The following is a 27707-nucleotide window of genomic DNA, read 5'->3' as shown; positions in this document are numbered from 1 at the left end:
CACCTCCAAATTCCAAGTTTTTTCACTCTCTCCATCACATCAATTTTTAGCCGCTTGCATGGAGCATTAAATGTAGGTAAAAAAAATAACTAATTGCACAGTTTAGTTCGAAATCACGAGATTAATCTTTTGAGCTTAGTTGGTCCACGATTGGACAATATTTACCAAATAAGACGAAAGTGCTACTATTCATCGGGTTGAAATTTTTTGCAATCTAAACATGGCCCTATATGTGTGGGAGCTGAATTTTGGAGGGCGCTGGCGGCAAATAAAGCGGGACACAAGAAATTGTTGAGACCTCTCAAAAACACACTTTTGGATGGTTCTAAAAAATTCAAATTTTAATAATAATAATAATAATAATAATAATAATAATAATAATAATAATAATAATAATAATAATAATAATAATAATAATTGCCAGGATCGTGATACCCCGGGTATCTTAAGATACCGATTAGTTAGCCTCTCGGTGGCCCAACTGGCAATAGCTGCAGCCTGTCTAGGCCTCAAAGGCCCTGGCCCGAACGCTAACACAAAGGGTCCGTCACAACCTCTCTCCTTCCACTGCATGCTACGCAGCACCGCACGACCTCTCTCCCGTCTCGACCCCTAGGAAGGAGCGGGGGGAGATCAGACCCATCATGTAGGCCAACCCTGACAGGGACAGGCACGATCCGCTCACTCTGCCAGGACTGAAAGGACAACCATCTCAGGGGCTGACGTGTAGCCCTGCATGCCTCTGACAAGACTACACCGCGGGGCGGTGACGACTAGTACGACATTGCACCTCCCAAATCCAGTCCAAACAAGACGGACATACGGCCCCACCCACTACGGGATGGCGCACAACCTAGGCCTTGACTTTCAAGACTGACCGGGCCACCGGAGGCCTCGACCTCACAATGCGGGGACGAGGCCATCGGCATCACGACCTGCAAAGGCGACAAACAACCCAGGAGTGGCTACCTACTCCTACACTGTCGCCACAACGCCATCAGGAGAACAGGAGACAATGACAAAGGCCACGACAAGACCACGTGCGTACATGACCGTTGGTGAACCACCCCGGCACTATAGCATCACGCCATGCCATGCCATGTCGCGACGTGCAGCAAGACCACGCTGATGACCATACCAGAACGTGCGCTAACTCCAGGACAAGACATGCTTGCTTGCAGGCCAAGTTTACTTATTTCTCCCTACCTTGGGCTCACGACCACTCGGTCAGGAGAACCGTTGTCTCCATATGTAACCTGGCCCCGAGACTCTATATAAGGGGACCCAGGCCTCCATTCCAACGAGACAGAACCTGAGAAACTCCATTCAGACTTTCATTCTCCTCACTCCTACGTCTTTCCCTTAGCTTACCCACCACATTGTAAGAACTTCAGAGCATTCAACCGAGGAACACGAACTCGAACTCTCTCTGAGACTGGACGTAGGGCTTCGGCCTGAACCAGTATAATTCCTTATGTCAGTGGAGAGTGGCGACTTTGTTTTTTTGTTACTCCTGGCATGATTGTTGTCATCTAGTCGGCTTGGAGTTGATTGAGATTTGCCGAGCAGGGCGTGGTGATTGTGTGGGGGCTCTGATCAAGCTTGTGTGATACTAATGATTTTTCATCCTTGTTTATCACTATACCACAGCCTATCTACAGCGTCCTACGGTAGGTCGCTATAAGTCAGTACAGAGACCTACGGTAGGTCGCTATATACATATAGCGTCCGACTTGACCCGTGGGTATAAGTGGCGTCGCTATAAGTTATAGCGTCCGACCTTAATTATAGCGACCGACCGTTCAACGGTACGTTAAAGATATACCGACCGACTGTTCGACGCCAAGTACATACTTATAGTGACCAATAGTTAGACGCTAACATTATATAACGTCCAACTGTAAGACGCAATCAATACAAGAAATTAGCAGCATAATTATTCATTAACCTCAATCAGTACTAATCATACAATCAAACATACAATCAATTAACCATAAAATCACCAAATCCATATTGGACAATACACAATCATAACAATGAAGCTCATCATAGCTCACAATTATATCATATCCATAAGTCACAACTTGGAGAAACAAGTTACATCAAGGCAGTTTGGCCATCAAGATAGAATAATACATAGCTCATAGATGTTTGCACTAGTTGCACAGTTCACATCTCATATAGTTTGCTTGCACTCATTACAATTCATCACTTAAGTCTTAACAAAAGCATTCATCTCTAGTTAGGATGTCCAAAATAATGCACTAGCCATGCGCACTTCCATCCAACTGCTTCCTGCATGGCCACCTCTAGCCATTACCTCCCACCTGCAAATAAAAGATTACATCCATCAATGAAAACTAGAGATCCAAATCCTAAGTTCTTAGATTCATGAGTGCAGTAGTTGTACAGATTTGGAGTTGAAAAAGAATAAACTTGAGCTCCATCTCTTCTAGTTATTTCGCAATACTGAGAGTGGTTTAGCCACAAGGAAACCTGCAGAGACAGGTCATGGCATCAAAGTCATGATTTATGGCATTCAGTACATCAGTTTTTAGCTTGCATCTAAAACTGGAAGTACTAATAATCAAATAGAGTTATGTTTTACAGGGGTTAGCAAACTTGCCTTCGCTGGGACACACCTCATCGAGAACTTGCTGGCCCATGGCGCCTCAAATCCATGGATCTGCAGAAATAATTGTGAAGAGCACTTACATTCAAAGATGGAGTAGAAAAAAAAAGACATGGCAGGCAGCAATGACAACTATATCAAGTGAAACGAAAAGATTCAGACTGGCTTCACACCAGTAAAACCAGGAATACAGTAACTAAAGCATATCTGATTATTTACTTTTGTTCAAGAATACAGTAACCGAAGATTAGATACTAGTTTCAGTATTCACACCTTATCACACCTTTGTAGCTTCTCTGAAATTCTTGGTTGAAATCATTTTCTAGGGAAATAACATCTTCACAGTTATCAGTTATTTATTTAAGGCCTGGAACATGCAGAACCCATTGACAGTAAGGACACTACAAGAAACCTCTCAATCTATGACAGATTCTCAGTGACGGATTCAGAGAACATCACAGATAGGGCACATCTCTAAATATCCTGACCAAAGCCCAATACCCACTAACATACATAAAAGGAGCTAACCCCTTGTGCCTGCTGCCTCCCTTCACCGCAACAGCCGCTGCTACTCACCCCAGACCCTCCCGACTGTCTCCTCCTCTGCACTAGTCGTCGTCCTCACCTAGGCCGACGCGGATTTCGCGCTCGGCATGGAGGAGGCGGAGGCCTGGGACGGCGCACAGAAGACCATGGACGCCACCGCACCCAGCCGCCGCCCCCACCCCAACCCTCGGTGGATCAGGTCCTCAACGCGGAGGATACTGAGGGCGGCACCCCCACCTAGCTCTTGCGGGATCCGGACCCTAGAGCGCAGGAGCTCGATGCGGCAATCGAGCGCGTGGAGCAGTCCCACCCCCACGTCAAGGCCAGCAGCGAGTGGTTCCTCGACTGTATTGTCCATGGCGCTCCGCCCACTGGGTTCTCACTCCAGGTCGTGGTGCTCAGGTGATTCTTGTGTTGCGGCATCTGGTCCTATATCCACCTTTATTCTTTTTAACCAATTCGTCCACCAGTTGGCGTTGATAGCACTAGCATGCCGGTGGTGGGGATCTGCGTGCTAGGGCCTGAGGGCCGAGGGAACCCGACTGAATCCAAGTGCCATGACGCTGATATCTGCAGGTTGTGCTCAACCAGAGCAATGGTCAGAGCTTGCAGACGGACTTCTAAAAATCTGGTGTTTCACATTCCAGGAAATGCTGAATTTTTACCTGCTTCGACCATGTCTACTTTCCAATCAGTTTGGATGTAGTTTCAGTTACCAGTTGTATTCCTAGCTTTTTACATGTTAGATGTGAAGCTGCATCATTCTTGGATAATATTATTGTGGCTTGGAACATTTGGTCTATAAGCTGACTGCCTTGTCTTGTTCAATTGTTACTCAATATAGATAGCCCATTGAAATTGTCCTACTCTGTTTAGTCATGATCCTGCTCTGTTAGAACACAGTCATTTCCTTAAGCAATGCACATGCTGCTACAGAATTCTAATTTTCCAGGGCAATGCACCTTATAGAACATGTGGCAGCTGTGCAGTAAGTGTTTTGTGCCTAGTGCCAATTGCTTGCAGAGAGGATAGAAAATGAGATTAAGATAAGAAATTGAGTGTATTTGCTCCATTTCCGGTGCCGAATTATTAGGGGTGAATTGTGTTAACTTATTTTGAACAGCTGAATTGTGTTAACTTAGGGACCAAACATTAGTGTTCAGTCTCTGTTGCGATTACTAGCTGTTCGGAGCAATGCAGACTTCTGTGTGTTTTCAGTTGCAGTAACTTATAATTCATGGTATACGTATCTGTACCAACTCCTAATTCTGTCACTGTTCCTTGATTTACTGCAGAGCGACTAGTTACATTCTGTTTAGTGGCTAATGCTATGGATGAACCAGATTAAAAAGTTCTGGTTCTTGTGCAAAACTTGGTGGACAGCAGCACAACAGCTTGGCTCTTATCTCAGGTGAGCAATGCCAATATCTTTTGTTGGGATTTTTAGTTAGTTCAAAAACAATACGCAAATTTTGTTCTACCTGAGCTTTCTCCATGGTTTATTCCCAAAACATGGCAGCAATTTGCCACTACATGCATATTTTAAAAATGAACTGTTATTGTAAACGTTATCTTGATTTATTAGCTTTATGATATTTTTACCTGAGCTTTATGAACTGTTATTCTACCAGAGCTTTATGAAAATCTAATCAGCAGGGTGATGAACACAATCTAGTGTTTATATAGAATGGGGTGCACTGCTTATATATTGTTCTAATTTCTAGCTGGATATATTTGTATAACTTTTGTGTTCTTTTTTGGATTAAAAGATAAAAGAAACCTAGCTAATAGAAATGAAACAGGGCTGCAAATATCAAACTTGATTTAGATATGCTCTAATGCTCAGTTTTCAGTACTTGCCTATAATCTGTCCATTGAAAGATTAAAGTAGCAATCAAGTTTTGCTGTAACCTTATGTCTCATTGTAGTGATTTCATATCATTCATTCTCTGTCCAGCTACTAATTCTTTTGTGTTTTGTTCATTTGCAGGTTGCAGCCTTGCTGACAGATTTTTTTGCGATGTGCAGTTCTGCTTTGTGTTGAAAATCAGCATGAGGCACGCAGCTAGAAGAGATGGAGATTTTGATGCCATTGATGAGATGAACACCCTTGGTCCTTTGCTTTTTAATTAAGGAGTAGGTCATTCCGTAACTATAGCTACCTTCGCAATGATTCAGACATGTATTTTGGCTTCAGACCATATGTTACTATGACCTGTGATTCTTATGTAATTGAAAATAAGCCGTTCATCTATATGGGCTGTATGTTTGTTGTATTTGCTATAATCATCCACTTCATCATCCTTGTCATTATCCATGTAAGAAGCCATGTAAGCATACATGATGATGTGGCAATTCATCCATGACGTTTATTTTTTGTCACAGAAAATGGGCTTGGGTTGGGCTAACTAGGCCTCGGGCTCTACCGTGACGGTCTAAGACCGTCATGGATTCTATTAATCTGCGATGGTTTTTGGAAAACCGTCACGGAGGTTAATCCATGACGCTCAATCCATGACGATATCTAAAACCATCACAGATGTTGCATTGTGACGGTTTTTTGTTGATCCATGACGGAAATTTTTCGTCATGGATTAACAGAATTCTTGTAGTGGGACCAACAGCATGCAGCTACAGAATCCAAAGCCCAGCTATCCCTTGTTTCTCCTGCGTGGAGTGTGAATGCGTTAACAGAAATGCAAAATAAAATAAAACAGATCATTGGTTGTATATATATATGCTGTTGTGCTAGCTAGCAATATAATCTCTATCTATTGCAAACGATATATGAAGGATATAAAAAGGGGACCAGAGATGCTGCATGTTCTGCAAGGACCAAAACCACGAAAAGGCAAAACAGGATGGATCTCCAAATGATCCATAGGCTTACTTTTATTTGGCTATATGACTCTTTTATTTTGTTGAGCATTATTTGGCTTGTTCACTGGATCAGTTTTGAAATTTGGCCATGTACGATGACGACGTTGAAACCAAAGCACCAAAACTAATAGTAATGCCAACCAAGAACCAAATTTATCACTAGCTCAGGTGAAGGCTATGAAACCATACAACTATACAATAATAAACCTTGAAATACAATATGCTATAGTCAGAGTTAATGTATATAATGTGATATGATATTTTAACTTCAGCAGACCCACTATGCTTTAGTCAGAGTTAATATATATTAAGTGCAATCATATGTTCCATTCAAGTATCATGTGACTCTATATCGTATTCTCTACATATTTCATCACTCACTGAAATGACTACGAATTTTATCACATGCCAACCATCAGATGTCATCACAGCAGAGATAAAGAGTAATAATCAGGAACACTGCAGGCGGCAGAGATAAAGAGTAATAATCAGGAACACTGCAGCTGCCTGCAGTGTCATATCTTTTAGAGCAAGGGATAAATTATCCTAATTGGGCAATAATCAGAAGCTCAACATTTTTTTTAAATAAAAAAATGCTAAGTTCTTAGTTGGGCAAAAGCATCAAGCAACATGCAGTTTCAGGTTAGCCATCTTATGTGCCACCTTCAATGGCCTTTTCCATCACGCATAAGGCAACTTGCAAGATAAGTTAAGGACTTAGATTATGTTAGAACGCCTTCATGATTTCTGATGGACAAGGGTACCAACTTACTAATGAAATAGGCCACTGATAATGGAACATCAGAGTAATTTGGTTGGAAACAAAAAACGTATGACCACTGCATAGTAGAGATCATCATAAACAAAAAACGTATGACCATATACAATGAAATTTTCTGCAATCAATATAACTCAAAGGTCATGTGTAAATAAATTTGTTGTACTGTCTTAAGAGTTCATACAAAAGGGAAATAAGTGAGTTCAGTCTAAAAACTACTGCTTTGTCCGACATGAGTTATACGAAACAACAGCAAGGTGATTTTTCTCTAGTATGTGACTGTCGTTTTTCTTTAAATCTTACACAAAACTGCATCAAGGTGATTTTTCTCTTGTATTTTACAGATCATACCGCAAAAGATGGTAGACAGGACTGAACCTAGGCCTTCTCGGTAGAATACCATCGAACATTTACACTACATATACAAAAGCAAAACATGATTAATTTAAAGAAAATGACTGTCTGCAATTGCTACGCTGCTCACATTGGGCGAGATGCCAGATCCAGTATCCCTAAAAAAGCCAGATCCAACCGCAGGTTTATACACATCTAAACCTGGCCTTGGAGAAGGCTCCCGTGGAACCAGCCTTTGCAATCGCCACCGCACGCCATGAGGGGATGGGGGCGCGGATCTGAGGAGGTTTAGTGTGTGAGAGAGAGAAGGGGGGCACCTCGTGCAGTCACCGCACGCCAGCTGAGGAGGTCCGTCGGGGCAGCATTCCGGATAGGCCCCCTTGAGCAGCGGCGGCGCGGGCGTCAGAGGGGGCCGTCGGAGCAGCTGTTCCAGATAGGGCCCCTCGGGGCGGCAGCGGCAGCGCGGGCATGGGAGAGGCCCCTCGGGTGCTGCCTGCTCGGTGGGCAACAGATCCGCCCCTGAGTGCTGCGGCTGCCTGCTCGGTACCAAGGCTTGTGCCGGGGCTTGTGCTCGGTACCAAGGCTTGTGCCGGCCTGGGCGGCGCGCCGGGGAGACGCCGGCCTGGGCAGCGAGCGGAAGGGCCGCCGGCCTGGGCGGCGCGCCGGGGAAACTGGGGGTGGGGGCGGCGGACTGGGGCTGGCGGACCGGGGGAGCGTGCTGGGCGGACTGGGGGTGGAGGCCGCGGCGAGTGGCTGTGGCTAGGTTTTACTCAATTCATCTGACAAGTGGGCCTCTCCAAAATTTTTAGGCGCCAATTAAGGCCCCGTTTAGTTCCATCCAAAAACCAAAAATTTTTGCGCAGTACCCGTCACATCGAATCTTGCGGCACATGCATGGAGTACTAAATGTAGACGAAAAAAAAAACTAATTGCACAGTTAGGTGAGAAATCGCGAGACGAAACTTTCAAACCTAATTAGACCATAATTAGACACTAATTGCCAAATAAAAACGAAAGTGCTACAGTACCCAAAACCCAAAAATTTTTGGATCTAAACACGCCCTAAGCCAGAGAAGGGCGCCATGACGTTTTAGTCCTCCAAATTGTTTTTTTTTGAGAAACTTTAGTCGTGATCGAAATTGTAGGCGGCGAATCAAGGAAAAGTTGGGTGCGTATGCCCAATCCAATATGCCGACCGACCAAAGGACCCAGTTAACAAGATATAGCGTCCCACGGTCCGACGGTAAACTAAAATAAAATTTCCGACCGACCGTCGGACGACGAAACAAGATATAGCGTCCAACCATAAGTCACTAAGGTATAGCGACCGACCGTCCAACACTATTTCTACATTTTTACTGACCCTTGGTTGGACACTAGTCTGGGCTGTGGTATAGTGTATTTGCTTGTGCTTTTACATCCTTGTTATTTTCGTCTATCTGCAGTTCATAGAAATAGATAGTTTAGTTGCTTCACTAGTTTAGCTATACTAGTGTAATGTTAGCCTCTTTGTTTGATTAAGTGCTCGAGTAGTTGTTCTAGGCATGCTACTAAACTTGCGTAGGAGGGTTGTATGGGTGAATTAGTCTGGCAAAGTAATGGCTTTTAGGTTTTCATTTTTTACTAACTACTTTACTATAGCGTTGTGCAATTTTGTACTATAGGTTCTCATTTTTCATATGCTATTCACCAATACCAAAAATATACCTCCTTATAAGAACACTAAACAAGTTTGGATAAAAAATTAATTTGAGATAACAGTTGCTTTATTTCATAAGCACATGATTATAGTCGATTCCCATTAATTTTCTAAGATTGAATGTCATTAGTACTCCCTCCGTCACATTTTAATTGCTGGTCGGCGGTTCAAAAAAATCCCAAAATGAAGGCCTCCATTACATCTGGAACATAGCAATCCTAGTCTGCCAGTAGCTGAAGTATAGGCGTGCCAAAAAAACTACCGAAGTGCTCTCGTCCACACGTTTGAATCCCATGGAGCGGAGACAATTTTTTTTTAAATCCCCACCGAAAGTCCCATCCACACCTGCGAGGGAGTCTCCAGAAGCTCCTGGTCCACTTCTTCACAGACCATCTTCTCGCCCTCACGCACGGAGTCATCGTTCATTCACCATCGCGCCACCGCAGATTCGTTCCCCGCAGCTGCTGCCTGTGCTAGCCCTCTCCTTCCCCTTCCCCTTCCCCATCCACGCACATAGCACAGATGGATAGCTGCGAACCTGCTCCTTCCCCTTCCCTACCAAAGCAATTCATTGGCCACGTCGTGGAGTTGGACAGCTCCGAATCAGAGGTTGAGAAGCTAACCAGTGTCGATTCGGTGGGGGAGTCCTCGATCTAGGCGCGCGGGCATCGGATCGAGTGTTCTGGCATGTGCATCGACTCCCACGGCGACATATATGTTGCCGATTCCGAAGATAAAGATGGAGACCTAGTCCCGACCACTACGGGGAACATGAGCTCATCCCCGGCATCGGCAAAAAGTGGGGCTAGGCGCGGACGCCGCATGCTCCCGGCAACGTCGCGGGTGTGCGTAGATGGCACGAGCTCGTCTGTCGGAGTGGAAGACGAAGGTCGGGGCACAGTTGACGGTGCGGTGGAGAGGGGCTGGAGCGTGCTCGTGAGCAGTTGAGGTGGATCGGGCGGGGGCGTATGAGGCTCGCGGCATGAAAATACAATCACAGCGTAATAACTAGCCTAACTGCTACAGGGACTTCAACCGGTGAACGTCTCCCTGTTAGTTTTGGACATCCTCCGGAAACTCTTCATATCCATTATCTGTTACCCATCCGGGATTTTCATTGGATGTAAAAAGTGTAAGCTCACCATGCTTAGCAAGTATATCAAAGGGATCTATGAGACTCAAAAAGGCTTGACACTGTTTGACTGCGGTTCGCAATTTTAGTTGATCAAATTTTAGCATCCTGAATCACTACTTTAATGAACAGTCCCAATTCCCTAGTGATATTAAAGTATCATCAAGTTTATCTCAATTCCCAACCATCCATCATCCACAGGAACCACTAATCTTAAAGGATCCAGACCGCTCATATCCGTGAGCACGGCTGTTATAACAGGTTAATTATTTCTGCAGAAATTGTACAACTTTACCCACCGAGCCGTGATTCCCAATGCCGGGGTTCGCGAGACCCACTACACCTCTTCCCAGGAAGTGTGGTAGAGTTTCACTATGAAACCCTTATCTAGTTGCACTAACAGGTCATAGCTACAAAGGAATGGCACGCGTGGGCATCGCAGCACGGTGCACACCCTAACAGAAAAAGGAAAGATACCCTCTTACCCCTTACTGGAGCTACAGACGAGCTAGTACAATCTAGTTAACAGGTTAAAGTTAGAGCCATATGACACTCGGGGTTGTACGGTCCCTCCTAGATTGCCGCTTCAGGATTAAGTCCTTATGGAGAGGCAATAGAGTACTCAACCCTATACTCCAGCCCCCTATCTATTGCTAAAAAGCTCCATTTTATCACATTGCATATAGCCTTTAATCATGTTTAATAATTATTTCATGTTAAGCGCTGCAGCATCTATCCAAAATGCCTACCCAATATTCCCAGGTATCAAGGATATGTGGTACAGGTAATCATCTAGGTAAAGTCCTTAAAGGCATTTTAAATTAAACACATGCATGTATGTAAGTGGTAATAGTTCATAGGTAACAAGAGGCCTTTGGTACACTTGCCTTCCTCAAAGTCATCCTGGGAGTACTGTTGATCCTGCTAGGGTCCTCAGTCACCTCAAATGGCTCACCCTCTAAAAGTGATCCAATCATTAATCAAGCATCATACCAATCATTACATGCATACAAGATAGACTTCCATTAGAACAGTACACCAAACAGTAAAAACATAAGTTGCAAAGCTTACAAATCTATTCTACGCATTGCTACGAACACGTGAGCAAAAGAATCACTCAAATCGGACATAAAACGCGAAAGTTATGCATGAAATAAGATGTAATGGCATTCCTATAAATAAACTCAACCTATTTTTGAATTAAAACAATTAAAAATATAAATTCTCACGGTTACAGGACTGCGGGCATTAAATCTGGAAAGTACAGGGGCCTAACTGAATAAAAACAAGACTAAAAAATAATTACTTTGAATTAGAATGGACTGCGGATTGATTCTGAGAAAACCGAAGGGCCTTTCTGAAAAATGCGCGTGGCTGTCTGCGATTTGACAGCGGCTGCTGACTGTGCGGCCATGTGGCGGCTTCAGGTAGGCATGGTGCACCACGCATGCGTGGGCGCGCTGACGTGGGTGCTGACGCAGCTCTGTGGACCGAGTCCACAACTCCCGGTGGACCGGTCATGTACCGAAGCGGTATGCTTCAATCGTGGCCATCCACGCTTGATCTAACGGTGTCGGTGCAATGGGGTGTTTCCCCGCCGCTGCACAACACCGCCGGTGAGCCCACCATGGCTGGCGGCGAGGCGAGCACGGCGGCAAACGTCGGTACGACGTTTCAGTGCACCCGATCGATTCCAAACGCACTGACGCATAGAACATGACCCCATGGACTTAACGGAGCACAAAACGATGGCGGGGTATGCGCCAGAGCGACGTCCTGTGGTGGTGCCATGGCCGGCCTATCTGGATCTCGCCGATATGGCGTTCCAATGCGCGAAATGACGAACGGAAGGAAGAGGCAGGACAAGGAGCTCACCGCGAGTTGATGGGAATGGAGCGCGGCGTCCGGGACAGGCTCTAGAGGCGAGGTCGACGGCGACAGTGGTGGCTAGAGAGAGAACCATGGCGCGGTGAGGGTGAATCCAAGCAAGTCAAGGCCAAAACGAGGAACTAGAGATACCTACGGCTGCGGAATGTCACGGCGAATCTCCGGGCGGCGTCGACGTCGAGCTCCGAGGCATGGGCGTGGGAGAACTACGGCGGTGGCGGTTCTCGGCTGTGAGCAGAGGATGGGAGATGAGGCAGGGCTTGGCTTGGGGTTTTATAGGCTGGATGGTGGGGGAAATAAGGAAGGGAAGCGGGTGGATTCGGGCAGAATAGGTCGCTTTCCTTCTGTGGGCGACGGCGCGGTAGCTTTCCATACGGGAGCGCCATTACCGAGAGCAAGGAAGGAAGGAAGCAGCGCGAGGAAGAAGGAAGGGCTGGCACTGACGGGCGGGTCCCATGGAGCAGTGAGGGAGAGAAGAAAGAGAGCGGCGAGCGCAGCGTTGCGGGCCGCAGTGCTGGGCTGGGCCACGCGCTGGCGTGCGGTGTGCGCCCGGGAGGAGGGCCGAGTGGGCTGCACGGTGCGGTGCCTTTGAGTGATGAAGGCCGAGCGGCCCGTGCGCTGGGGAGCGGGGCAAGCCACTGAGTTGGGCTGGTGTGCCTGGCTGGGCTACGTGCGGTGCGCGCGTGGTGGAAGCACGAGGTAGGCCGAGCAGTGGGCCGGGCGACAGGCTGGGCTACGCGCGGTAGCAGGCCAGTGCGGAAGAGAAAGGAAAAGTAGAACTGGGCTGATTCCTAGGTTGGGCCAGAATGGAAGAAGATGATTTTTTTTTTTCAAAATCAAATCATTTTCTAAATCTATTTTCTCTATTTTCAATTCTAAACCAAATTCAAATAAAATTTGAATTCGAGTTCAAATCATCTAACCCTACACTCATCCAAAAACCATATGCTTCGGCATGAATGCAACAATCATTATTTCTAATCCTTATAGTGTATTTTATTTATCCAATATTTATTATTTGGCCTAAGTTAAAATACCTAAAAAATGTAATAAAGGTTAAGAATTAATTGCTAATTTGTAGTAAAATTTTTGGGTATTACAAACCTACCCTCTTAAGATGAATCTCGTCCTCGAGATTTGGATGGTTCAAAGAGATTGGGATAGTCAGTTTTCAGATCTTCCTCTCTTTCCCAAGTTGCCTCGTCCACAGAGTGTCTGTTCCACTGAACCTTGCACATTCTTATTATCTTGCTCCTTGTGATTCTCTCTGCTGTTTCCAAGATTCTCACTGGATATTCTTTGTATGATAAATCCCCTCGGATATCCAATTCTTCTAAAGGTAGTTGTTCCTCAGGTACTCTCAAACATTTCTTAAGTTGCGACACATGGAAGACATCATGAACACCTGAGAGCTGCTCTAGTAATTCTAGCTGGTAAGCAACTTCTCCTCTCCTGTTGATGATCTTGAATGGTCCCACATACCTGGGTGACAACTTTCCCTTGGTATGAAATCTCTTAACTCCTTTCATAGGTGAAACTTTGAGATAGACAAAGTCACCGATTTCAAACACCAAATCTCTTCTCCTCATGTCCGCATAGCTTTTCTGTCGAGACTGTGCAACCTTCAAGTTTTGCCTTATTGTTTGCACTTGTTTTTCTGCTAGTTGCAAAACATCTGGTCCAAAGACTTGACTTTCCCCCGTTTGATTCCAAAACAATGGGGTTCTGCACTTCCTGCCATACAATGCCTCAAACGTGCCATCTTGAGACTCTTTTGGTAGCTATTATTATAAGAGAATTCGGCATACGGTAAACTCTTATCCCAACTTGTCCCATACTACAAAGCACAAGCTCTTAACATATCCTCTAAGATCTTATTTGTTCTCTCGGTTTGTCCATCTATCTACAGATGGTAGGCTGAGCTAAAGTTCAACTTCGTATCCATGGACTCATGCAATTTCTACCAAAAATGTGATGTGAACTGTGTACCCCTATCTGAAACAATCTTCTTTGGTACTCCATGTAAACATACAATCCTTTCCATATATAATTCTGCTAACTTTGCACCCGAATAAGTTACCTTGACCGGAATGAAATGTGCCACTTTAGTCAGACGGTCCACAATTACCCAAATAGAGTCAAATCCTCTCTGTGTACGGGGTAATCCAACTATAAAGTCCATTCCAACTTCTTCCCATTTCCACTCGAGTATCTTCATAGGCTGTAGCAAACCTGCTGGCCTCTGATGTTCTGCTTTTACTCTTTGGCATGTGTCACATATGGCCACATGTTCAGCTACATCTCTCTTTAGTCCATACCACCAGTATCTCTCTTTAAGATCAAGATACATTTTAGTACTTCCTAGGTGTATGGAATAGGTTGAGTCATGAGCTTCCCTCAAGATAGACTCCCTAATAGATTTTACTTCTGGCACACAAATCCTTTTGCCAAACCATACTATCCCTTGATCATCCATGTGGAATCCTAGGGCTTTACCAATCACTATACGCTCCACAATATCCTTGATCCTCTCATCATTCAATTGTCCCTTATGAATCTCTTGTTCTAGAGTAGGTTCTACCTCTAACTCCATGGTGTTGGCCACAATACTCAAATTCAGGTATTTGAACTCCTCACACAACTCTTCAGGTAGTTGAGTTGTATAGGCCATGTTCACATAACTCCTTCTACTCAAGGCGTCTGCTACAACATTAGCCTTTTCTGGGTGATAGTGTATATCCAAATCATAATCCTTGATTAACTCTAGCCATCTACGCTACCTCAGATTCAGATCTGACTGTGTGAATATGTACTTCAAACTCTTATGGTTCGTATAAATCTCACACTTATGACCAATCAAGTAATGCCCCCAAATCTTGAGAGCATGCACCACAACTGCTAATTCCACATCATGAGTCGGATAATTTATCTCATGTTTTCTTAGCTGCCTGGATGCATAGGCAACAACTCTACCTTCTTACATAAGAACACCACCTAGACCTTACCGTGAGGCATCACAATAGATAGAGAAGCTTTTGGTGAGATCAGGTAAGATAAGCACTGGGGCAGAAGTCAGTCTCTTCTTCAACTCCTCAAAACTATCCTGACATTGCTTAGTCCATACAAATTTGGCATTCTTCTCTAACAAAGCAGTCATGGGCTTGGCTAACTTAGAGAATCCCTCGATGAATCTCCTATAATACCCAGCCATACCCAGAAAGCTCCGAATCTCACTAACATCCTTAGGTGGCTTCCAACTCAACACATCTCTAACCTTCTTGGGATCTACTGCTACTCCTCCATTAGAGATTATGTGAACAAGGAAAGATACTTCTTTTAGCCAGAACTCACATTTGCTAAACTTGGCATAAAGCTAATGTTCTCTAAGCTTCTGCAACACCAATCTCAAATGTTCTTCATGTTCTTCTTCATTCTTAGAGTACACTAATATGTCATCAATGAACATGACGACAAACTTGTCAAGGTACTCCATGAACACTTTGTTCATCAGATACATGAAGAAGGTGCATTTGTTAGACCAAAAGACATGACTATGAACTCATACAGTCCATATCGGGTCACAAAAGTGGCCTTGTGGATGTCAGTATGCCTTATCCTAAACTGATGGTATCCAGATCGAAGGTCGATCTTGGAAAACACACAAGCCCCTTTCAACTGGTCAAACAGGTCATCAATTCTAGGCAGTGGGTACTTATTTTTAATTGTGACCTCATTAAGTGACCTGTAATCTATGCACATCCTCTATGTACCATCCTTCTTCTCTACAAATAGTACTGGTGCACCCCAAGGTGAAGAACTAGGTTGAACATAACCCTTATTTAACAATTCCCTTAATTGTTTCTTAAGTTCTGCTAATTCATTCACTCCCATTCTATAGGGTCTCTTAGCTATGGGTGCAGTTCTAGGTAAAAGTTCAATTATAAACTTGATATTTTGTTCAGGTGGCATACCTGGCAATTCCTCAGGGAAGACATTTGGGTACTCATTTACTATCCTTATATCTTCTAAGGTTGTGCCCTCCAACTGATTAACCTGGCAGATTTCTGCAGCTGACTGAGTTGCCACATACACAACTTCCTCTCTAGATGAAGTGGTAAGATTCACAGAACTATTGCCACAATTAATAACTGCTTTCTACAACCTTAACCAATCCATACCCAAGATGATGTCAATACCTATGGAGTTTATGACTACAAGATTTGCTTGAAATTCTACCCCCCTTATGCTGAGACTAGCAGCTAAGCATATCCACTCTGCTTTCATTACCCCTCCAGGTGAGCTTACTAACATGTGTTTCTTCATAACACTTACTGGAATACCATGCTTCTTTATGAATATATATGCTATGAAGGAATGCGAAGCACCAGAATCAAAAAGTACTATAGCTGAGTTTGAGTTGACCGCAAACGTACCGATCACCACATCTGGTGCCTCCTGAGCTGTTTCAGCAGTCGCGTGGTTCACCTTCCCCCAAACATAATTTTGCTACGAGTTAGCCGTCTTCTTGGGGCATCTGTTGGAGTAATGTCCCGGCTCTCCACAATTGAAGCATTTGTTATCATTAACTGCATTTGGCGCCTTTGGTGCGCCATTCCTTTGTGGAGCATTGGGGGCATTATTCCTCACCGGTACATTGTTGGGTTGCTGCTGGCGCTGAGCTGGTGCCTTGTACTACTGCTGTGCATGCTGGGGTTGCTGGTTGCGGTTGGGACCTGACTGACCTTGATAGCGCTGCTGAGGTTGAGCTTGTTGAGGGTTGGTACGGAAGTGAGAGTTGCTCCTGGATTATTGTCCCTGAAACTTCCTCTTTTTGTCCTCCATCTGGCGGCGCTTGTTCTCAATCACTAAAGCCTTGTCCACCAGCTGCTGGAAGTTAGCAAGGGTATGAGACAACAACTGGTACTGGAGTCCATCATTTAAGCCCTCCATAAATAGCTCCTACCTCTTTCCGTCCTCATCTACCTCAGTCGGTGCATACCATGACAATTGTATGAATTTGTCACGATATTCAGCAATGGTCATGCTCCCTTGCTTGAGAGCCAAGAACTCCTTCTTCTTCAGCTTCATCAGTCCTGCAGGCACGTGGTGAGTGCGAAAGGTACTGTGGAACTCAGCCCAAGTGATGGGATTAGCTTCGGTACGGCCGAAACGGAATGAGTCCCATCAATCCAGTGCAGCTCATTGCAACTGTCTAGAAGCATATAAGACCTTCTCCTTATCATCACACTGGGCAATCTCCAGTTGCCTCTCAATGGCACGTAGCCAGTCGTCAGCCTGAAGTGGGTCGACAGAGTGCTTGAATACAGGTGGGTGTCCTTTCAGGAACTCTCCCCTCTTATCTCTGGCATGAGGGGGTGCATTCCCATTCCCTTGCCCCATGTTCTGCATGTTCTGGGCCATCTGCTAAAGCAACTGTGTTTGCATCATCATCAGCTGCTCCATGGTGACTGGGGGTGGTGGTGGCAGTTCCTCGCCTCCCTGGTTGTTCCTCCTGGTATTCACCATATGTAGATGCATCATATAAGTCTCACATGTCTAAGCATATAACTTTTAAAAGATACTGGTGTAACAAGAGTAGGTGTCACAAGAGATATATGTAGGGTATACAAGAGGATATTTGTTCTGAACTTTTCCAGCGAGTTGGACAACAGCAGTTCAGTAAAACAAGCATATCTCACTCTATGTTTATCATATGATTGCTTATTTTATCTTTCTGGAAATCTTATGAAATTCTCTACAACTTTTATTTAGAACACTTTTCCATATTCTGACGTTTACTTAGTCAAATATAGACAACAAGCAGTACTGTTCCAGAATTCTGACAGCACAGAAACCTTGAATTAAAACAGCTGTATCTCACAATTTATAATAGGTATCGAGGTGATTCCAGAGCCAAAATAAAGATGTTGAAGTCTACTTACCTCCATAAAAATTTCATGATCATTGGACATCTAGATTATGAGATATGAACTGATAAAGACAGACTGCTCAGAATGATACAGAATGGACAGCATGATAAAACGAAACCCAACTATTTATTCATAATATCCTTAAACCTTAACCTTAACTAAATGACCGTGGACATGCCCACAAGTCATCACAATCATATCAAAGATATAAATCAAACATTATTCATAATGATAAACATCCAACCATGCAACTAACACTTGTCCAACCATTAAAAGAAAGAAACTAAATACTCTCTCGCGTAACTATGCGTGTTTATTACATATTTTAGGAATCTTCTAAGGGTATGGGTCGACGTTGGTGCTGGTGCTAGGGTCTTCAAACTCTCCTATGGTCCTCGGGGGCGACTAAGCAGGTACTCCTGGCTCTTCCACATCTGGACCTCCTAGCTGCTGCTTCAGTGTAGCGTTCTCACGGGCAAGCTGCATATAGGCCTTCCCCATGACATCGAGCTCATCTAGGGTCTGATCCAAGTCGGTGTGGGTCTCAGCCAAGCACAACAGGGTAGGCCTCAGCCTCAGGTTCACCTCTCCAAGTGGTGCAGCGATGTTGCATGTAGACTGTCCGCTCCGACGGCGGGGAAGATATCAGTCGTCCTCCCAGGCGATGTCGTCGAAGTGGCAGTCGCGGTTGACCATCAACGCCTGTCGAGCTGCATCCCTGATGACAACCGCACGTGCGAGCCGTGCAGTGGTGGCGCGGTGGATGTAGCGCACCTAAGTCCCCTCTCGGATGTACACTTCTGTCTCCTAGAAGCCAGTGTAGTCGGGGTGGGTCCAATGCTCCATCCTATACTGAACAGTGCCTCCGGGGTGGTAGCGATGTACAAGTGCGAGAAGCCTGGGGTGGTAGTAGGCATCACCCTCCTAGTCGTAGTGGATCTCTGCGGTCCATCCCTGAGTCAACAGTGCATTGTGATCATCATCACTGTCATCACCCCCATTTCCACCGTCTCCTCCATCATCACCACCATCTCCACCGTCTCCACCATCTCCACCATCATCACCTCCATCAGCATTAGAATCATCAGAGTCATCTCCATCGTCGGGGTCACCAGCTCCCTCCTAGCCACCTTGTTCATGCTCCTCCATAGGATCCTCCTTAGACTCCTCTATCTCAATGGGCTCCTCGAATATGGGTCCCTCTTCTGTTTCTTCATCCATTGGATCTTCCAGCAAGTCCTTCAAAGGTTCCCCCATGGGCACCGCCATAGGTGGTTCCTCCTCCTGGTTCCTCAGAGCTTCCACCAGATGTGCTAGGACACGCTTGCCCAATACGAACCTGGTCCTCCTGGTGGGCATCAGGATGGTCCTCTTGCGTGGGGGCTACTTGGTACGGGCCATCTACAAGAATGAAAAGGTTGAGTATTAGAACAAAATAATTTTTGACAACAGATAAAGAACAAAATATAAGCAAAAATTTTATAACAAATTAAAGGTAGTAAAATAAAGATAATATGATCCTAGAAATGTCCATTTCTAACTAGGTTGTTCGTCCTACAGTAAGTTATAGCTCTGATACCAATTTGTCGCACCTAATTTTGCATAGCAAAATCAAGCACTCATATATGTGCGCCTAGGATGTCCAAACACCCACATATATCACAAATAGCAATAGTATCAAAGTAAAGTACTTATTACATCGCATATCTCATCATAAAGTTAATACAAAGTTTGCTCGATGGCAATATTATTACAATCACAGCGGAATAACTAGCCTAACTGCCACAGAGACTCCAACTGGTGAACGTCTCCCTAGTAGTCCTGGACATCCTCCAGAAACTCTTCATATCCATTATCTGTTACCCATCTGGGATTTTCATTGGATGTAAAGCAAGTGTAAGCTCACCATGCTTAGCAAGTATATCAAAGGGATCTATGAGGCTAAAAAAGGCTTGACACTGTTTGACGGCGGTTCGCAATTTTAGTTGATCAAATTTTAGCATCCTGAATCACTACTTTAATGAACAGTCCCAATTCCCTAGTGATATTAAAGTATCATCAAGTTTATCTCAATTCCCAACCATCCATCATCCATAGTAACCACTAATCTTGAAGGATCCAGACCGCTCGTATCCGTGAGCACGGCTGTTATAACAGGTTAATTATTTCTATAGAAATTGTACAACTTTACCCACCGAGCCATGATTCCCAATGCCGGGGTTCGTGAGACCCACTACACCTCTTCCTAGGAAGTGTGGCAGAGTTTCACTATAAAACCCTTAGCTAGTTGCACTAACAGGTCGTAGCTACAAAGGAATGGCACGCGTGGGCATCGCAGCACGGTGCACACCCTAACAGAAAAAGGAAAGATACCCTCTTACCCCTTACTAGAGCTATAGACAAGCTAGTACAATCTAGTTAATAGGTTAAAGTCAGAGCCATATGACACTCGGGGTTGTATGGTCCCTCCTGGGTTGCTGCTTCAGGATTAAGTCCTTATGGAGAGGCACTAGAGTACTCAACCCCATACTCCAGCCCCCTATCTGTTGCTAAAAAGCTCCATTTTATCACATTGCATATAGCCTTTAATCATGTTTAACAATTATTTCATGTTAAGCGCTGCAGCATCTATCCAAAATGCCTACCCAATATTCCCAGGTATCAAGGATATGTGGTACAGGTAATCATCTAGGTAAAGTCCTTAAAGGCATTTCAAATTAAACACATGCATGTATGTAAGTGGTAATAGTTCATAGGTAACAAGGGGCCTTTGGTACACTTGCCTTCCTCAAAAGTCGTCCTGGGAGTACTGCTGATCCTACTGGGGGTCCTCAGTCACCTCAAATGGCCTACCCTCTAATCGTGATCCAATCATCAATCAAGCATCATACCAATCATTACATGCATACAAGATAGACTTCCATTAGAACAGTACACCAAATAGTAAAAACATAAGTTGAAAAGATTACAAATCTATTCTACGCATTGCTACGAACACATGAGCGAAAGAATCACTCAAATCGGACTTAAAACACGAAAGTTATGCATGAAATAAGATGTAATGGCATTCCTGTAAATAAACTGAACCTATTTTTGAATTAAAACAATTAAAAATATAAATTCTCATGGTTACAGGACTGCGGGCATTAAATCTGGAAAGTACAGGGGCCTAACCGAATAAAAACAGGACTAAAAAATAATTACTTTGAATTAGAATGGACTGCGGGTTGATTCTGAGAAAACCGAAGGGCCTTTCTAAAAAATGCGCGCGACTGTCTGCGGTTTGACTGCGGCTGCTGACTGTGCAGCCATGTGGCAGCTTCTGGTAGGCGCGGTGCACCATGCATGCGTGGGCGCGCTGACGTGGGTGCTGACGCAGCTCTGTGGACCGAGTCCACAGCTCCCGGTGGACCGGTCATGTACCAAAGCGGTATGCTTCAATCGTGGCCGTCCACGCTTCATCTAACGGTGCTGGTGCAATGGGGTGTTTCCCCACCGCTGCACAACACTGCCGGCAAGCCCGCCATGGCCGACGGCGAGGCGAGCACGGTGGCAAATGTCGGTACGACGTTTCAGTGCACCCCGATCGATTCCAAACGCACTGACGCATAGAACATGACCCCATGGACTCAACGGAGCACAAAACGACGATGGGGTACGCGCCGAAGAGATGTCCCGTGGTGGTGCCATGGCCGGCCTATCTGGATCTCGCCGATACGGCATTCCAATGCGTGAAATGACGAACGGAAGGAAGAGGCAGGACGAGGAGCTCACCGCAAGTTGATGGGAACGGAGCATGCTGTCCGGGATAGGCTCTAGAGGCGAGGTCAACGGTGGTAGTGGTGCCTGGAGAGAGAACCATGGCATGGTGAGGATGAATCCGAGCAAGTCAAGGCCAAAACGAGGAACTCGAGATACCTACGGCTGCAGAATGTCACGGCGAATCTCCGGGCGACGTCGGCGTCGAGCTCCGAGGCGCGGGCGTGGGAGAACTACGGCGGCGGTGGTTCTCGGCTGTGAGCAGAGGATGGGAGATGAGGCGGGGCTCGACTCAGGGTTTTATAGGCCAAATGGTGGGGGAAATAAGGAAGGGAAGCGGGCGGATTCGGGCAGAATAGGTCGCTTTCCTTCTATGGGCGACGACGCGGTAGCTTTCCATACGGGAGCGCCATTACCGGGAGCAAGGAAGGAAGGAAGCAGCGCGAGGAAGAAGGAAGGGCCGGCGCTAATGGGCGGGTCCCGTGGAGCAGTGTGGGAGAGAAGAAAGAGAGCGACGAGCGCAGCGTTGTGGGCCACGGTACTAGGCTAGGCCGCGCGCTACCGTGCGGTGTGCGCACGGGAGGAGGGCCGAGTGGGCTGCGCGGTGCGGTGCCTTTGAGTGATGAAGGCTGAGCGGCCCGTGCGCTGGCGAGTGGGGCAGGCCACCGAGTTGGGCTGGTGCACCTGGCTGGGCCGTGTGCGGTGCGCGCGTGGTGGAAGCACGAGGCAGGCTGAGTAGTGGGCCGGGCGACAGGCTGGGCTGCGCGCGGTTGCAGGCCAGTGCAGAAGAGAAAGGAAAAGTAGAACTGGGCTGATTCCTAGGTTGGGCCAGAATGGAAGAAGATGATTTTTTTTTTCAAAATCAAATCATTTTCCAAATCTATTTTCTCTATTTTCAATTATAAACCAAATTCAAATAAAATTTGAATTCGACTTCAAATCATCTGACCCTACACTCATAAAAAAACCATATGTTTCGGCATGAATGCAACAATCATTATTTCTAATCCTTATAGTGTATTTTATTTATCCAATATTTATTATTTGGCCTAAGTTAAAATACCTAGAAAATGTAATAAAGGCTAAGAATTAATTGCTAATTTGTAGTAAAATTTTTGGGTATTACAATGTGCTCATCATTTCTTTTTCTTTTGTGCTTGGACCTTCATGTGTCCATATTTTTTAAGCTTTTTGCATAGCCATGTCTCTTCTTCTAAACCACTGTTTACACCGAAATTTGGAAAGAGAGTCGCAGGGACTCGAAAGCTCCCAAGATCATGTCATCGAGGAATCAATTAGGTGCAGATCGGAACCAGCTCATTCGGATGTAAAAACTAGAATTAGCTTTCTTCAATAGCGCTAGCAGATAAGGACAAAGGCTACGATCAGCGACAGGACGGGACATGATGGACTCTACAAAAGGGAAAGATTAGAGTCCAAGTTATCTTAAATTAGGAATGTTTTCCTTTATACCTAAGATTGTAACGAATCGTGATCAAGTAGGATTCATGGTTATACTCCGGGTATAAATACCAAACCCCGACTATTGTAAGAGGGAACGAATCAATCCAATACAAGTCAATTACTTTTTTTGGCTCCAGCCACCCCTTAGGAGTAGGAGTAGAGTAGATCTCGGCGAGTTCTTCAGCAAGTATGGCTGCATCGATTCGGTCAACCTCCACTGCTTGCTGTAAGTACCGTCATGGCTTATACCTCTATTCATACGACTGCATCGATTCGGTCGACCTCCACTGTGGCTCTAGTATAAGTTAGTTATCGACTCTTGCCTAGTTCAAGTATGGCTGCATCGATCCGGTCGACCCCCACTGCATGAACTAGATCAAGGTCAAGTTATCGGCTCTACCTTAGAATGACAGTCTTTGGTAGATTCATTAAGTTACCGATGTTGCTTATTGCTTTCATTAATTATCTAAATTACAGCAATATCACTCTGCCCGATTAGGATTGATCTAGATTGGCCTTATATTTTGTTTAGCCCATTGTTTGTTAATCTAAAACTGATCTAATCTACACGTTAAGCGATGAGTTACGTTTTATCGGCTATTTTACATCAATCTTGATCGTGCATAGTGTGCGGTTAAAGCATGTTGCGTCTTGAGTAGATTTATTGGCTAGCGAGAACCATTCCATGGCCCGTTATCACGGCTTGTGTGATTCTGCCTCACACCCCACTGCTAGCACCATGGAGTGAGGACCGTTATTTGGTAGATCTATTCCTGATAAGGCATGACTTTAACTGTGCGCTATGCTTGAATCGGCTATTTTAGCCGATATTGAGTGCTTTCATGAACAGTTCGCATCATGAGACCGTTGAAGTGAGGATAGGTTGAAAGATGTGTTAGCCCTATGATCTTATTATTGTATTACGACCTACATGATTCTGCCTCATGCCCCACTGATATTAGTACTGAGTTAGGGTCATCGAGTCTGTTGTTATTTCTACAGCCTGCATGATTCTGCCTCATGCCCCACTGGTCATAGCGATAGATGAGATCTAACATGTTCATTAGATTTGTCTTTATTAAATAGTTAAATGGTGCTGAATTATTTCTTTATATAAAAAGGGGTTCGATTACTTGTAATCATTGGCTTAGTATGAACCAATCATCATTGACATCTCATTGCCATTGATTAATATTTGTTTAATTAATGACATTTACCCTGAATGATAACCGATTCTTCTTATACAACCCAATAAGCTTTAACCGATTTATTCTCATGAATATGCTGGAATCGACTATTTAGTCGATCTCCTTTCATATCGGCTTTCAGAGCCGCACATTCGGGACTGTCTGGCAACACCGACAAGTTCCACCCCTTAATTACTGATGAACTTTCTCTCCTTGTCAATTATAGGGTCAAATTGACTAGCATGTCTTGGGAGGAGTGCGCAGGATCAACCATCCCTACGCTGAAGCTAGGCGGATCTACAGCTCCATCGAGCAGACCCTTTTGGCTTGCTGCATGTGTCCTCGGCATGGGATGAAAATTCTATGTCGACACATGTTTCTGGCACGCCCGGTGGGACATCACAATCGTCATGGCAGCTCACAACAACAACGATATCCTTATGCTGCATTATGAAGATCTACCTGATGGAGATAAGGGTATCATCAGCAAAGCTATAGAAGAGTTTTAGAATAAGTGTTTGTTGTCCTACACCAAAACACGTGACAACACAATTGTTCAGAAATTTCCACTACCAAGAGTTCTACTACACGGGCAGACAGATACAACTGAGGATGAAGATAGGCATTTCTTTAAGGAAGTTGTAGACAAATCTGTTCGTGATGCCATATCAAGCCGTAATGAAGTCTTCGTGGACATATTCCACAACGCCATGAGAGAGGCGATTCATGGAGTTCCAGTTGGTCAAGGCAGACTAGCTTATTACCATATTCTAGATCCGTCGACCCAAGGGACTAATCAAGTCAGTACCAACCATCAAGAAGTAGCACCAGCTGGTAGTGGTGATGTCCAAACAGTTCAGGGTTCATCTGAACAGGCTCAAGGGACTACTACAAATCAAACACAGTACAATCCTGGACCGTCAATACAGCATGTGCAGTAGCCGGTGGGGCAAAGTCAGAACCAGGTGATCAATTTTGGCATATCAGGCCACATACTGTCATTGGCTCAAAAAATAGCACCATCAATTCAAAGGATCCATAGAGATATAGATCCTTATGTCTACAATCAGAGACTTCAAGCAGCAAGCTAGCAAAGAACCTAGCAGATCGAGATTCTACAAGGGTATCACTATGGCATGGATTATAACACCCTTCACATGATGCCAAATCTAGGATACCAAGGCACATGGGATCTCAATCCATAGATGGGTCAGCAAATACAGAGAAATCTAAATTCAAATGCTGATGAGTTATTGCTGAGGGTGACCGAGATAATGAAGAATTAGTTCGGTCTGAAGCTAAAAGGGCTAACCTTTTCGTACAAACACCCATATCTAGAATGGCATGATTTGGTCGCTCTTCCAACAAATTATAGGCTCCTAGAATTCGCTAAGTTCACTAGCCAAGATAGTACAAGCACGATAGAACATGTCAGTCGGTATCTTACACAATTGGGTGAAGCATCTGTTGAGGACGCCCATCGAGTTCGTTTCTTCTCTCTGTCCTTATCAGCGCAAGCCTTCACTTGGTTTTCATCATTGCCAGTCAATTCCATTGCCAATTGGGCTGACCTGGAGAAGAAATTTCATACATATTTTTACACTGGGACTAGAGAAAAGAAGATTACCTATCTGACAACTATAAGACAGAAGACTAATGAATCGGCACTGAATTTCTTCAGAGGTTCCAAGAAACTAGGAACTTGTGCTTCTCCTTCAACTTGGCCGATGATCAACTAGCTGCTTTAGCTATTTAAGGAATGTTGCCTATGTGGAAAGAGAAGTTGCTGGGACAAGAATTTGACAACTTGGGTCAATTGGCTCAACGAGTAGCAGCACTCAATAGCCAATTCCAGAGTATGCGTAGAGATACCCGTTTCCAGAAGAGTACCATAGTAGCTGAAGCTTATGATCCATACTCAGTCGATGACGGCTATGAAAATGAAGAAGAAGAGGTTGCTACAGCTGAATGGAATTGGGGCCAGAAGACAGTGATGGTACCAAATCCTTGGGGAAGAGGAGTCGAGGAGAGCTATGACTTTGATGTCACCAAATCAGATAAGCTCTTTGATTTCTTGCTTGAGAAAGGGTAGATCAAGTTGTCAAATGGTCATGTCATGTTGCCCCCTGATCAGTTGAAGAATAAGAAGTTCTGCAAGTTCTATAATGCTACTTTCCATTCCACTAATGAATGCAGAATCTTCAGGTAGCACATACAGAGGGCTATTCAGTAGGGGAGGCTCAAATTTGATACGCCTCGAAAAATGAAAGTTGATGATAATCCTTTCCTAGGAGATCAAAACATGGTTGATGTTGGGCTATTCAAAGGAAGAACTAAGATCCTAACATCAACCAAATCAAAAGAAGCTAGAACGATCGATCCCAAGATGCAAATATTGGCTGACGAGTGTAGGGAGATTAGAAGATGTCGTGCCGAGCAAAAGTACCGATACGAGTAGGGGAAGACATCAAAAGCAGAGACGACAAAGCCGCGGGTCACATCTCGAATTCTGTGGAATAAATGGCAGCGACAGAAGGAAAAGGATTATCAGCGTTGGTTAAAATATCAAGCGTAGCAGCATCAACTGAAACAAGAGAGGTATGAAAGGGAACAAGCCAAATTACATTAGAATTGTCCTTTCTTCAGACATTGCTAGAATGAAGGTTTGAAGTTGCCTACTAGACATGACTGTCTAGAATACAACAATCAATATTAGGAGTATAGACAGTCTCAAACCAGCCGTCGGTCTATCCATGCTCAAGATGCATATCATCATAATAATATGGATCGGCGCTTAAAAAATAAAAGTGTTCATGACCAGCTTGGAAAAAGATTCATTGATCAGAACTGGGCCGATCATGAAAAGGAAGACAATGAAAGAAAATATGTTTGGCAGAAAGGCCAATGGTGTCCAGGAGGATTAACAAGAAGCCATAAAAGAAGGGTGCAATGCCTAAGGAATAAAGAGATGGAACATGCTTAGTCATCCGGTAAAGCTCAAGTATGGCATACCAAGCAAATAGCCGATAGAAAGCAACCATCGGCTAATATCCAAATGGCTTTTCTGTTGCCATCAGAATTCAGAGCTCTAGTAGATTAAGAAGTTTATTCGGATTTCGATGAATTGGAGTATGAGGAGATAGTTGCCAAGTTAGCGGTTGTACAACAAGCAATATTTGACAAACCAGTCAAGCATATGCACTTGAAAGCGTTATATATGAAAGGTCTTGTTGATGGAAAGCCGATGAACAAGATGTTGATAGACAGAGGTGCTTCTATCAATCTCATGCCTTACACTACTTTTCGTAAACTTGGCAAAGGACCAGAAGATCTGATGGAGACTGACATGATGCTTAAAGACTTCGAAGGTAACACGTCTAAGACTCGGGGGGCAATAAACATCGAACTAACAATCGGAAGCAAGACTCTGCTCCCCACATTCTTCGTCATCGATGGGAA

General features: G+C 44.7%; 1 long non-coding RNA gene across 4 annotated transcripts; it reads right to left on the bottom strand.

Annotated features, from left to right (window-relative positions):
- Nucleotides 1-2018: 2018 nt before the first annotated feature.
- LOC136486919 (uncharacterized) lies at nt 2019-7969 on the bottom strand. Of its 4 annotated transcripts, XR_010767067.1 has the most exons (6): nt 7508-7969; nt 7188-7251; nt 2906-5845; nt 2627-2686; nt 2411-2496; nt 2019-2327 (listed from the first exon to the last, which is right to left on the bottom strand). It is a non-coding gene; the product is annotated as an uncharacterized lncRNA (long non-coding RNA). The 4 variants fall into 4 exon arrangements; XR_010767065.1 differs by having other exon boundaries at nt 2906-7251; XR_010767066.1 differs by lacking the exon at nt 7508-7969 and having other exon boundaries at nt 7188-7501.
- Nucleotides 7970-27707: the final 19738 nt, after the last annotated feature.

Source organism: Miscanthus floridulus, chromosome 10 (genome assembly GCF_019320115.1).
Source record: "Miscanthus floridulus cultivar M001 chromosome 10, ASM1932011v1, whole genome shotgun sequence".
In the NCBI taxonomy this organism is placed as follows: Eukaryota; Viridiplantae; Streptophyta; class Magnoliopsida; order Poales; family Poaceae; genus Miscanthus; species Miscanthus floridulus.
This window is presented reverse-complemented; position numbering and strand designations above follow the sequence as displayed.